The sequence below is a fragment of the Silurus aristotelis genome, assembly GCF_946808225.1.
Source record: "Silurus aristotelis genome assembly, chromosome: 4".
In the NCBI taxonomy this organism is placed as follows: Eukaryota; Metazoa; Chordata; class Actinopteri; order Siluriformes; family Siluridae; genus Silurus; species Silurus aristotelis.
Window position 1 is genome coordinate 5824205 of NC_139577.1, and position 13920 is coordinate 5838124.

The 13920-nt window shown below is 36.7% G+C and overlaps 1 protein-coding gene and 1 pseudogene across 5 annotated transcripts in view; one reads left to right on the forward strand and one right to left on the reverse strand.

Annotated features, from left to right (window-relative positions):
* Positions 1-185: 185 nt before the first annotated feature.
* LOC310725499 (4-galactosyl-N-acetylglucosaminide 3-alpha-L-fucosyltransferase 9 pseudogene) lies at positions 186-5035 on the reverse strand (annotated as a pseudogene). Of its 4 annotated transcripts, none has more exons than XR_014538318.1 (2): positions 3573-3870; positions 186-1837 (listed from the first exon to the last, which is right to left on the reverse strand). The product of XR_014538318.1 is annotated as a 4-galactosyl-N-acetylglucosaminide 3-alpha-L-fucosyltransferase 9 pseudogene (transcript). The 4 variants fall into 4 exon arrangements; XR_014538329.1 differs by lacking the exon at positions 3573-3870 and adding an exon at positions 4944-5035 and having other exon boundaries at positions 205-1837; XR_014538336.1 differs by having other exon boundaries at positions 205-1837; positions 3793-3921.
* Positions 5036-13590: 8555 nt separating this feature from the next.
* Positions 13591-13920, forward strand: part of LOC310725483 (SH2 domain-containing protein 4B-like) — a 99856-nt gene continuing 99526 nt past the window's right edge. Inside the window, exon 1 of the mRNA XM_083540490.1 lies at positions 13591-13695. The gene's annotated coding sequence lies outside the window, so the exon portion shown is untranslated. The remainder of the gene's footprint in view (positions 13696-13920) is intronic.

Consider the following 13920-nt stretch of genomic DNA (forward strand, 5'->3'; position numbering starts at 1 on the left):
ACACACACACACACACACATACACACACACATCTCCCATCTCCCATCCATATAAAAACTGTCCTGCGTAAATGTGGTCAATGGTGAAAAACAGGTTGTGCACTTCCCTAGGGTATATTTGTGCTCTGAACTCAAAACCTTAAACCACCAGAGGTATCATGTCTCGCATACATTAAAATGATCTGCATAAAATGATTTTTTTTTTCTTTACAATTTTAAATGCTTCAGGAATCATTACCAAAATTACCAGGACCATGGATATAAAAAAAATAAAAATAATAATGTTGTTCTGTATGTTTTACTCTCCAAACCCTTTTTTTTTTTTATTTATTTATTTTATACGTAAATTGTGTTGTGCCACGAAACCATGAATGTAACCTCACAGTTCTGGTAAGAATTTATGTGGACTGAGGATTCTTTTTAAACCAGGTGTGATGTGTAGGAGATTGGGACACTGAACTGTATCCATTATCCACATAATGGTTTCCATAATGTTCTCATAATGTTCTTATGAATTAGTAGTTATACTTGTGGGTTTTTCAAGTCCATTCAAAAGCTTAGGCTGGTTCGAATAAAATTTAAAGAAAAAAAATAAAAGTTCATAAACCTCTGCGACTGTCAAAAAAATCTAAAAGCAGCCCTAAATTTCTTCTTTATGAAAACCACCAATTGTAGATGTTATGGGCAGCTCTGTACTCTTTGTGCCTGCCAATATATTCACATGCGTGGCAGATATATATAATAAACTCTTGATTTAAATAGAATAAATGTGGATTCGCGGTCACATGCTTTCTCCAGTCGAAGTAGCGCATGTAAGCTTCATCGTCTTTGTCCAGCTGAAGCAGATATTTAGCCAGAGCTTCAGCATTGGGAAAGTCTTCAATGTGAATAAAGGCGTTGCCTGGAGTGAATTCCTCATAATTTTGTCTCGGGGGTCCCATGACGACAGGGACAGTCCCGACTGCTAAAGGACCATTTAATTTTTCTGTGATGTAGTCTTTGTGGATTGAGTTTTCGAAAGAAAGGTAAAATTTACAAGAAGCCATGGTGGGGAAATAGTCTTCATCTCTCATGCGTGCTCCGGCCATGCGTCCAAAAACCTTTACTTCGATGTGCTTCTTTAATTCATTGTAGTAAGCCATCCTGGTCCCTACTCCTGTATAGGTGGCCGTGTTGGACACAAACCAGCAGAGAAGCTTGTCCTTCTTTGAAATCACAATGTTCTCGTTTGGCTTTTTGCTGACCATCAGTCGATATCTCACAGAAATATCCGCGTCCCGTCTGTAACTCAAAGTGAGGTTGAAAAGGTTCTCCAAGCCTGGGATCTTTGCCGTGTTGGTCGGCGATTCTACATGGAACCAGATCCACTTTTGAAATGGAGGCCGAGGGGATGGTGGAAGGTTGGACAAATCCCATTTGATTGCTTTGTGAAAAACAAGGACTGCATCTGCTTGGCTGTAAAGGTTTCTGTCCAAAGTCAATTGGCAGCCGTCGATGTTGTATATGGTTTTGCAGTCATTAAAGTCCCACTGGTAGTTTTCAGGCAAGAACCACACCAGGAGGATGGGTTTTTCCTCCTTAGGCTGAGCAGTTGTAGTTGTTGTAGTTGTTGTAGGTGTTGTAGATGTTGTAGTTGATGTAGTGCTTGTAGTGATAATGGTATCAGAGACATTTGCACTCTTGTAAACATTTGGCTGATAAGGAGGAATTGTTTGATGTGTACATTTTGGCAAGGTATACTGAAAAAACAACAGGCAAGAGAAGATTCCTCCAATCCAAAAAGTGGCAAACAGGCAAAACTGGTGTAGTTTGGGTGTGAAAACCATTTTCCCAAATCCCTGAAAAAAAAAAATACAAAATATCTTGTTATAAAACAATTTTCCTACATCTTTGGTGCGTTTCAAATCAACTGGTCAAAGGTATCGATTATTTATTTTCAACTATGCAATGGTGTGCAATGCTGTAAATATTTCAGGAGTTCAGACGTATAGGAAATGTATTAAATTTGCACAAAAGCTACATGAAACAAAATTAAGTGATCTGTAATTATGGTTTGGTCATCAATGGTTTCTGTTGCTCTGATACATGTGTGGTGTCTGGTCTTATTTTTTGTTTTGAGTTTGGTTTGCTCTGACTTGAAGTGGCTGTCATCAACATGCAAGAAACTTAACCACAAAAAAAACTGATCTGCACATCCAATCACACCCTCCATCACAAAACAAGACTGTGCACTTCAACCAGTTTTACATTCTTCAACAATGTATAGGTAACTGTGTGGGCATATTAGCTTAGACATTCCAAAATCAAGGGGACGAAACTCCAGCTTTGTTATATAAATACACAAACATTTATGAATCAACCCTAGATTAAGAAAAAAGGGGAAAAAAGGAAAGCTAAAAAGAAAAGCTCATTATTTGAATTTTGCAAATAAAATGCTAATTATGTAAAGATGGCTTTATATTTGGAAACTGCATCTAGCTACTACTAAAGTAAAAAAAAATACTACAGCATGCAGTAAATTGTTTCTTTTAGACTATGATATATTAATATGTTATATATTATCACATTATATTGTAGTTAATTGGACTGTAGTTAATGTCAACAGTCTCCTACACTGACTCAGGATACAGTTCACTTCTGATCATCATCACTGTACCCCGCAACATTGTATATCTGCTTCAAATGGACATTTGGTGCAACCCAGATGAGGATGGGTTCCCTCTTGAGTCTTGTTCCTCTATTTTTAGTGCTAGTGACAAAGAGGCAAGCGATCATGCCAGGGAAGCATCCCCATAGAAACTAAGCCACCCATCCAGTTTGTGAATGCTCTTAACAGAAGGTCCTATTACTTCTGGCCCTCCCTGACAACCATCAAGAACACATCCAGCTAAACCTGAATTTCCAACCCCCTTTTACATTAGTGCTTTGCCATTTGTAGGCAATCAGAAATAATCCCCACTAAACTAGTCAACATTTATCATTATCAAATGAAGCAACCTGTTTGCAATTTGACATTTCATCTACAGAAGCTCCACCTCTACTGTTCCAGTTGACTGTTCCTCCTGGAAACTGCTCTTCACTGTCTATGAATTTGCTTTTAATATGTTTCCCAGGATCCCCATTATCCAGTCAGCTGTTCAAACTTTCTTGACGACTTCTCTAAATTTGTCCAAAAGTGGGGAAATTTCCATGTTACAGCAGCAAAGAACGATTTATATACAGTACAGTATATAAAATCAAAAGCAAAGCAATTAAGTAGTTACACTATCAAACAATGAAACTGCACAGTTATATATTTGATCAGTTATACAGAATAAAAGTATTTAATTCTGTTTTTGTTCTCTTTAATAAACTAATACATGTTTGCTGAATTTTCGCTGATGCATCAGCTTTTAAGCTTTTAGTTATATTTGTTAAATACTAAAAACGGATTAGATATAAATATTTAGTAAATAGGATTAATGAGAAGTGCTAAATCATTTAATCTGAACCCCCAATTCAATAAAGCATTTCTTTTATCAGATTTCTTATATACGGATATACTGAAATCACAAACATATATGTATTTCTTACCTGAGTTTTCAGTGATTTTTTCTTATGCTAAGCACCTCTATGTATAGTTACAAGAAATGCAGCAAGCACAGCACTATAGGTGTTGTACCACACCTTAGTATAGTAGTGTCTTCTCACTGTAAACAGTAACACTGAGAACATAACACTGAAAATATGACAGATATGATCATTTCAAGTCTGGAGTTAGTGAACCATTTTTGAAGGTAATAAGAAAGCTTACCTGAGAGAGTTCACTGTTCAACAAGCGAGAATTACAATGAGGAAGCGGGAAGGTGTCACCTGAGTCTCCACCCCTTTAGCAGTTCATATCACATTACACACACACACACACACGCAATAGACTTCACCTGTAAACTAAGTAGCCCCTGCTGTTGAGCGCTTTCTTTTATTGTAGATACAAATAACAATGTATTTATATTTATTAACAATGTTCTATAATTATATATATATATATATATATATATATATATATATATATATATACAGTATATACATACAAATTCCCAGAGGAAAATCATTTGGAAAAAATCTTTTTTTTTTACTTGCAAATATATCTGTTCCCCGGAGGCTGCTATATTACCTACAAAGGTGAAAGTCCAGGCTAAGTTGTTAAACACTTATTGTACTTAAATCTAGAATTTTGGTCATAAACACTTGGCTGATATTCGTCTTCTGTTTGCCCATTTGTCGTATGTATTGGGTGACGCTTGATGGAAAGATAAGAAATTATAGTCCATTTTTTCAGATTTAGATAGAGTATAATCATTAATCCCTCTTCTTGATGAATCCACAGAACATGCATTTAATGCGTTTTAATGTGAACCTACCCTGGGACATGGATAGCAAGGAGTAAAATTGTTCATAAGCTGAAGTGATCTTTTTATTTAACAATGGAGTCTCCAGTGTTTGCAAAGGTTTACTTGTTTTTTTCTTACCCAATGTAATGTCAGTGCTGTTTTTTTTTTTATCTTAAACTCAAAGTGCCATCAGCCTCACAGACTGAAACAATGTCAAATGACCCTTTGCTTCATGAAGTATATGACTGCATTCACCTAAGCCTCAGTACACATCCATTATATCCTGGACTCTTACAGGTCAGTTTCTGTTTATATTTATCCACAGTGCATAAGTGATGTTTATCTTTGTTTGTACAGCATCCTTTGTGATTTAAAATGATTCACAAACCTATTATCAGTTTTTCATATATATCCAATTAAATACTAGTAAAAAATAATTTCCTTACCGATGTCTTATCGTTATTATTATCACATGTGAGAAGGCAGTGTATTCATTTCCTTCTTAATGTTAACATTCCTATACCAGGAAGGCACCAGAGTTATACAAGGATTAACTGCAAAACTGTACATGTACCTGTTTATCCCTCTGAACAGCTCTTCCTGGCAAGATCCCAACAGCATTGGACTGGTTATCAGCACAGCAATCTGTCTCTCAATGTTAGCATGACTTTTTTACGAAGACCTGTGTGCACCACTCTCTGCTGGGGGTCCTGTAGAGACAGTGACAAGCAGAAAGCTTCACATTTCTAACGACTTATCCTGATCAGGTTAGGCAGAACAGTTGGTACTTTCAAAATAAATAGTGTTCTTTTCATTGTCTTGTAAAAAAAATGAGAAGATTGAGATCATCTCTTCGCTAAAAATGAGACAGAGGACACAGAGCAGCATCGCGATACAGATGAACCAGGAGACACAGACACATCTGATGAGTCTGATGAAGAGGTCGCCGGTGCTGAAGCTGCTTCTGCTCCTTCTGAAACATTAAAATCCAAAAGTGGTAACATCTGTTGGACCTCAGTACCTCCTGAATTACATGGCAGGGTAACTGCTGCAATTGTCATCAAAATGACCCCTGGGATCACTAGGTTTGCTGTGATGAGAGTAAGTGACATCAAGACTCCACTTTCTTCAAAATTTGCTTTTACAGACAACACCACCGTTGTTTTTTTATTGTTAAAAAAAAAGTGTGTGTGTGTTTGCGGGGGTAGGTACTTATGTCCACTTTTCACAAAGATGCAGATGTGTCATCAGGAAGTGAGACAAAGCCCATACTTATCCTGGACTATAATAAAAACAAAGGAGGAGTGGACAACCTGGATAAGCTGACTGTCACCTACACTTGCCAGGGAATGACCAGGAGATGGCCAATGGTTGTGTTTTATAACATCCTAGATGTGTCTGCATACAATGCATTTCTGTTGTGGCACCACATCCAGCTAGGGTGGACCTCAACCAAAAAAAACAAGCGAAGAATGTTTCTTGAGGAGCTAGGAAGTTCCTTAGTCAAGACACCCATTGAGCAAAGCTGAGACCCAGCCATAGTTAGACAGCTGCAGAGTTCAACTAGCACTCTATCCATGCCATCAGCAACTCAAAGAGCACCAGCACCAGCATACTCCTCAGCCAGCCCTGCCTCAACATAAACCAGCACAGCAACAGCCACAACCCCACTGAAGCCACCTGATTCTAAAAGAAAGAGGTGTCAGGTCTGCCCTAGCAATAAGTTCAGTAAGACAAACATATTGTGCTTCTACTGAAAAAAATATCTCTGCAAGTTTTTGCCACACATGCATCTAAACACACACATACACATGTATGTTTTTGCAAACAAATACTTTTTTGGGGGTCTAGTACTTGATTTGCTTGATTGGTTGTTGTTTGTTTGACTGCAAATCTATATATTTTTATTATTACTAGTTCAAATTTTTTTATTTAGTATTTCTATTGAAGCTCTATTAAAAAAAAAAAAAAAAAAAAAAAAAAACCTTTTTTGCCTTTTTTGGAGTAAAAATATATGGGTCAAAATTGACCCGAACACCATAGATGTTACTATAGTTAATAATATTAAAATTATTAAAATTATAATTTTTTTTAATTTAGAGATGTTTTCTAATACACCTCAGTAATAGTCAGGCAACATAACAATCTTTAATTTATTTATATAATTCTCTTGAGGTTAATTTTACACTTTTTTTTAATTGAAAACGAGAGGTATGCTATCAAATGAAAGGCCCAGGGGGCCATACCAAAAATATTAAAAGCAATCTTTTCATGGGTAAGGAAACCTAACAAGGGAACCAAAAGGTAGGAAACAGATTGGATGATAAATAATAGTTTAGAGGGTATTTTATGACTGTTTTAAGACACGGGTCAAAATCGACACCTTAACATAAGAGATAGTAACAGAAAGCTAACATAAGACGAAGGTTAAGGCACTTAAAAAGGTTTTCGGCTTTTAAACCGGTTTTTAAAAGGTTTTACAAAATTGTTGACGACTTAAGGTAGAATGCAGAGGGAGGAACCCTGCTACATTGTTTATCAAGGCAAGGAGTAGAAAATATAGTTACATTGAGGTTAAAAAAAAAAAAAAAAAGAGAGAGAGAAAATAAATAAAAAAAGAATTGTTGATTCAGTGATTCAATTTCAGCTGTAGGTTTCATAGATTTGCTGATGTTTAAAGCTTCAATTAAAGCTTTGCTTAATGACATAAAAAATAAATCATGTTTAAATCTGTTTGAACTCTCAGTACTGACCTGGATTTTCTATTTGAATCACGTCTCCAATAATGGCAGCCAAACAGGGCACAATTAATACACCAGCATTGGGGACTAACACATTTTGCATTCCAGGTGGATCCTCTTTCAAGTCCCCCTGCTTTTGTTCACAATTTTAAGCATAGCCTTCGAGTGGTTTCAGCTGTGAGTTTCAATTGCAGTCATGATCTGCATAGTCAGGAAGATACTAAACTTTACAATGCGGCAGTCAAATTCTCAGCTTTGAACCTACTATGTGTTTGACTGGCATGCAAATATTTTCGTATGTTTTTCATTTTTATTTAAAGAATGGCACATAATTAAGAAAATATTAGCAAAGTCAAAGTGTATTTTTTAGGTTTGTAGATTTGGTCATGGTTGATACATATTCAAATCTTAGCATGGGTGGTACTATTCTGGGATTTCAGGTTCATCCTGCATGCAAATTTTATCATCCTTTTCATCTGGTGCTATTATTTACACACTTAACTATCCTGCTGGCCTTGTTTTCATTAAAAATGAATTTACCAGCATCCGCATATAATAAGTACAGTATATGTAATGTACACCAAGCCTTACTAATTTTTCAAAATATAAGCAGAGCATTCATTTACAAATAAAATTAACAAACAAGGCTAGAACAGCAAGCACAACATTGCCATTTTATATGTTTTGAGCCCTTCTGCATTCTATTTCAGACAACAGGTCATGTTTAAGTAGACACCTTATACAAGTACCTGTCAAATTTGTTTCTTCACTTAACCCAGGGTCATGTAGTAAATAGCCCTTAGTAAAGACACCCAGTTGCTCTGCATGAATGATATATAACTATAGATAGTTAAACAAATCGAAACATTGTTTTAAGACTTACAAATACGTCACCAAACGTCCGCATGAACATGCTCAAAAATCCAAGATAGGGCCACTAAAGCAATAATGAGTCATAGTTATCTATTTGTTGAAAGAACACTACACAACAAAGATCAAGAATTTCAAGTTTTTCTTTTATGCAAATTAACCTGTGAAAAAAATGTGAAAGAAAAAATGATTACGTGATAGCTAATAGTTGCTAGTAGGCAATTAAAGCCAACATGTTTATACTTGATAAATGGGTAATTGTTTGTAAGTACTGTACTAATCTCAGCTTACAATTAGAAACTAACTATAGTAGGCAGTTTAATATCAGAATGAAATCATATGAGAGACTGACAGCTGCCTAAGGGCTTTGAGATGTTAGATATTAACTGCCATGCCATAAAGCCTCACGTTCCTCCAATATGTCAAACATTCAAAGTCTAAACATATGTCTTGAGTAACTTATCCTGAATCTATTCTTTCAACTCAAGATATTTTAATGGTCTGAATTTGTCAAACCTTTATATTTTTCATAAAATGCTAAAAATGTTACAAAAGTACAAAAAGTTTTAAAAATATCATGCCATCATATATTATAACCCTTCATAATTCAGAAATCGGATATTAATAAGAACCAGTATCAGTAAGAACTCTATAAATGATTGAGTTTGTAGTGTAGCACTCTTTCTTTAATTTTGCATCAAGCTTGAGAATCTGAAATCTTTTTCAAGATCACCTGAGGTGATCTTCAAATTTGTATTGCAGCTGTCTATTGAGCTTAGAGGTTGCTGCCTGCCTTACACAATGTTTAATATTTGAATAGGTCTTACAGGATATGCATTGGTTAATATTTGTCTTAGTATAAAGTTCAGTACTTTTAAGCTCACTTGTCATCTGACGGTTATATAAAGTATATATTTATATTCCACACCTGTCAAAAGTATTTTCAAGTTTTTTAGCTCAATGTTTGAATGTCAAGGGTGTGTAAAGCTGTTAGTCATGGTAAGGGAGTTGAAATAATATGTGTTTGTCACGCATTTGTACAGACATTTGTGTATTTATACTGTATATTTTTTTTTGTAAAAGTACAAGAAAACTATGTTGCATAAACACAAAAGGAACATGCATGTGTCTCAAAGATTATTTAAGATTAGGTGTTTCCAAAAAAAAACGTGAGTCAGATGTAAAGCATTTTATTTCCCCCTGAAATTTTCCACTATTAAAGTACTCTGAGTGTATATTACACCTTGCGCCAATGCCAAGGAGGTGCTCTGTGTACGTTATTGGACCATAAATGAACTGCAGAACATACACCCAGACATACTGTTTGTTGTCACCAGAGATTTCAAGCAAATTCTCTCTAAATTTCTTTAGCATGTGGACTTTGCAACCAAAGTGGAAAACACAACAGATGTTGTTTACACAAACATCCTTGGCACCTACCAGGCAAAGCCCTGCCCCGACATCAGATACTCAGACCACATCTCTGCTATGCTAATTCCAGCATACATTTGGCCAGAATGAGCCATCTCTTCTCCTCAGGTCTGTTTTAAATACACTCACTGGGACATGTTAAGGGAGGCCTCAACCAATGATGATTTCACTGTTAACAAATCTCACTGGCTCCATGCATGAAGAAAGAGACACGGTCAAATGTTTACCAAGCAGAGCTTTCTTTATTCACTTGAATTTTCACCCCGGTGCATTCCTTTCCAGTACTCATGCCGGGGCTCACCCACACGCGTGGTTCAACGAAGGGACAAGGACTGTGTCTGGGTGTAGACAAATGTGACCTGGGTGTAGGGGATGTTATGTCTGATCACATGCACATTATCAACTTGTGCTGTTAATATCAGGAACAGCAGCTATGCTAATTCCTCTCCACTGCTTCTCTTTCTCTACCCATCCCGAGGCATGAAGATTGTGAACCTTTAAAGAAGTAGATGCCGACCCCGCAAACATCCCGAACCATCTAGAGGCGTACCAGTGCCATTTGGATCCCACTTTATGTGGAGTTTTGACATTGGACCTCTTTGAGTGTTTAAAGGCTCTGGCATGGGGAAGCTGGTGTTGGATCTTTAATGATCGCAAATGTTGAGCTATTTTATGAGTTGCTCAGTTGCTCCTAGTTTTATAACCACAATGACTGTAGAAAGATAATTGCTCATAATCTGACAGGGCTCATGTTAGTTCTCTCTATTGTTCTGTATTGTTTAAAGACTATAATTACACTCTTGATGTCACCCAAATGAGGATGGGCTTCCCTTCTGAGTCTGGTTCCTCTAAAGCACATGTGTCAAACTCAAGGCCCGCGAGAGCTTAAAAGTTTTGAGTGTCTAAAAATAAATAGCAAAAAATAAATTAAGAGCGTGCTTTGACCAAAAACTAAATTTCCCACAATGCCTTTCGACTACGCAACCGCGGCAGTGTCCATGCCAACGAGTTGAATTGAGATATAAATAATGATCCCAAAATGTCCAGAAAGAGAAAAGTTGATGCAGACGGAAGACTGTTTCAAGAAAGATGGGAAGGCGAATACTTGTTTGTGCTTCAAGGAGAAAGACCGGTATGTCTTTTGTGTTACGAGGCGGTGTCGGTTGTCAAAGAGTACAATCTGCGTCAACATTTTGACACCAAACACGGAGCTAAGTACGCTAAAGCTAGCCAACAAATTGCCCAAGAATTAAAAGGCAAACTGCGGTCGCAGCAGAGTTTGTTCATGAAATCCACAGCCAAAAACGAGGCCGTGGTGAAAGCTAGCTTCATTGTGGCTGAAGAAATCGCCCACGCTTCCAAGTCTTTTTCAGAGGAAGCGTTTTTGAAGCAGTGCATGCTGAAGGTCTGTGAGCAGGTGTGTCCGACCAGTTACAGACTTTTAAAAATGTCAGTTTATCAAGAAACAATATAGTTGTGAACTGAGTCAACCTTTATTTTGGTATTTTTAGTTGATTACATATTATTTATGTGTAGCTGCTGTTGTAATTATTTAATGTTTGCAGGTCTTATGTGTGTATGCAGTCAAATTGTTGTCATCAAACCATCAGTTGGATGCAGGGCTGTGTGCAGCCTTTTTTTGTAAAATGCTACATGTGTCATACATGTTCTTTGCAGCTCAGTTTTATGTTATTTTTCTTTATTCACTTGGACAGTTTGATCCTTCATTAATAGAGTTATGTGGGTTTTCATAAGCTGACAAAATTTAAAAGGATTTATGTTAGAGCAACAAGCAAACATATGTTTTCTATGGAACTGTAATTGTCACTTGAATAAGTTATAATAAATAATGAGTTATTTAACATTAAGGAGTAGTTAAATTTATTTTACATTACATTCGATTACATTTAGTTACATTTATAAGTTACATCTGGCCCTTTGAGGACAGCCATTATGCTGATGTGGCCCTCGGTGAAAATGAGTTTGACGCCCCTGCTCTCAAGGTTTCTTCCTCATTACATCTAAGGGAGTTTTTCCTTGCCACAGTCACAATGGCTGATCATCCTGGATAAATGCACACCATTTACCTTAACTGTTAATTTCTGTAAAGCAGCTTTGAGACAATGTCTGTTGTGAAAAGTGCAATAGAAATAAACATGACTTGACTGTGGACTCAGATGGTTTTAAAGCCTAGATGTCAAAAAAGGATACAAATAGACAGATATGCATTTTCACATTAAATTCAAGTTGTTCAGAATCATTTATTTATCAGTTTTTTAGTAAGAAAGACTGGGACTTTTGATAAAATATGTAATTATACACCCATAGATGTTCACTTAATTTCTTTGTAGATTTACACTCTTGTACACATTGCTGCATTCAGGCTCTCTTTTCTGCACAATGAGATGTTAAGTAGTGCAAAGTAGTTCTTTCTTTCTATTCAGCATAATGACATTATCTTTCAACAAACACAGATGTTTCTTATCACCTCTGGCCTGTTTTCAGTTGAATTTGTTTCCCTTTTTTTTGGGGGGGGTTGCACCGTTAAAGAGTTGGTTCCTCCAATTAACTGCCTTTGGCAAATTGAGGCAGAAGTGGACATGGTTATACAGAGCAAGAGCTCTTCTGTATCATCTAAAAAATGTTGTGTGTGCGAGAATTAACCTCTGGAGATCTCCAGGGTAGAGCATGTATTATTGTGACCTGTATTATCTTGTGACCTGATGTTTAATGTGACAGAAAATGGCATCTTTGCCTCATGACAAATTTCAAATTCCTTTTTATTTTGCTGTAAGGTGGGGAACCACCCACTGATCCAACAACGGTTTTCAGAGGCGTGGCGAAGGATTTCCCTAGTCTTTCCTTTCACATTAGATAATAAGATTTGAATTAATGTATTTCTTCATTTTGGTTATTGACCTCTTATCTGACTCCAATTAGATAAAACATAATAAATATTTGCATAGGTTGTTATTTTACTAATAGTATAATTTTGATGGATGTTTGTTTAGTTATTCTGATTAAGCTCTGGCATTACACTCGTTCATTCGGTTCTCATAGCCACACATGATCCTAGTATGGGCCCTATAATTAATATACTGGTCAACGGTCATAAGCGAATCAGTATTGGTCGCTGCCAGAGGTTGGACTTTACGCTTAAGCGGCCGCTCTCTGCGTGCTCAACTTTAGATCAGAAATGTTACTCTAAACGGAAATACATATTGTTAGCCTCCACGCTTCTAAGTACACTTAAACTAACGCCAAGTGCTAGTCGTATCTCTCAAATCCTTAGCTGATGTATTATTCACTATCTAACTGGGATTTAGGCCGAACCTAGCCTGATTTCAGCCTTACGGTAACTACGGATGCAACGTTATTACTTGCAGTGTCAACATTTACCGAGCAACACAAAATAAAATCAAACATAATTTATTAACCAGGTAAGAAAATCAAAGCCAATTCATAGTTCAATTAAAATATAAGATAAATACAAACCAATAGTATTTATGTTTAAACAGAAAATATAAAACCTTTCATACCTGGTAAAAGACGACACAGTAATTGTGCGGGAAATCTGTTTACAGATTCCCCGAATTGTTGGTCAGTTCTCCTTAAATACCCAGATAGAGTAAGCATTATATAAACATTATTTAGCAAAGTAAGTTTGCATTGATTGGTTCTTACAGACCTATGGGAGGCACCTCGCCTGTATACATTTGTAGTGGGGCACACGCCCCTTGCAAAGAGGTATGTTTTCTTAACTCTATTAAACCTTTTTTTTATTATTTGTTTTATTGCTGTGGGAATGGGACCTGTGTACCAGTCGGGATAAACCTTTGTAAAGAAATGAAACATGAACATTTTCCGTCGTTATTTACATGTGATATGACCTTTCTTACACATAATTACCTGGTGTGCTATAGAATGTCCTGTGTTTGAGAATGTAACAAGAAAAGGAGGGGTAGAGGGGTCAGACATTTGTCTGCAGATCTACCATTTGTATGGAGATGTGGTGTTTGAAGACCAAGGGTAGCTCTCCGGGGAGCCTACTGTATTCCAGATAAAGTTCTGGTTCTCAAGAGGGGTGTTGTGGGGTCTTGGTCCCCTGCCGTGCACATGTTTCACTCATCAACTTCACTTTCAAAAGTAATTAACCCAGTAATGTTTACCACCTGAACAGGATAAGAGCAGCTGACGTGTAACACACCAGAATATCAACAGGCGCAGCTACTGGTGTCATGTGATTTCCATTTCAAGAAATGGAACCAGCACAGGTGTATACAGGTGAGCAAACACACTTAATTAGTGTCTTCTAATTGTAAAGCTAAACATTGGGAACATTAACATTAAATACGCTATCCTTTCAAGTTTAAAAATTGTCAGATAAATACTGGGACGCAGGTACACCTATTTAATATCTGAAGAAGTCTGGCCAGAAGTGGTCTTGATTAAAGGATTGCAGGCAAAAAGCCATATCTCTGACATGCAAGCAAGGCTGATTCAAATATG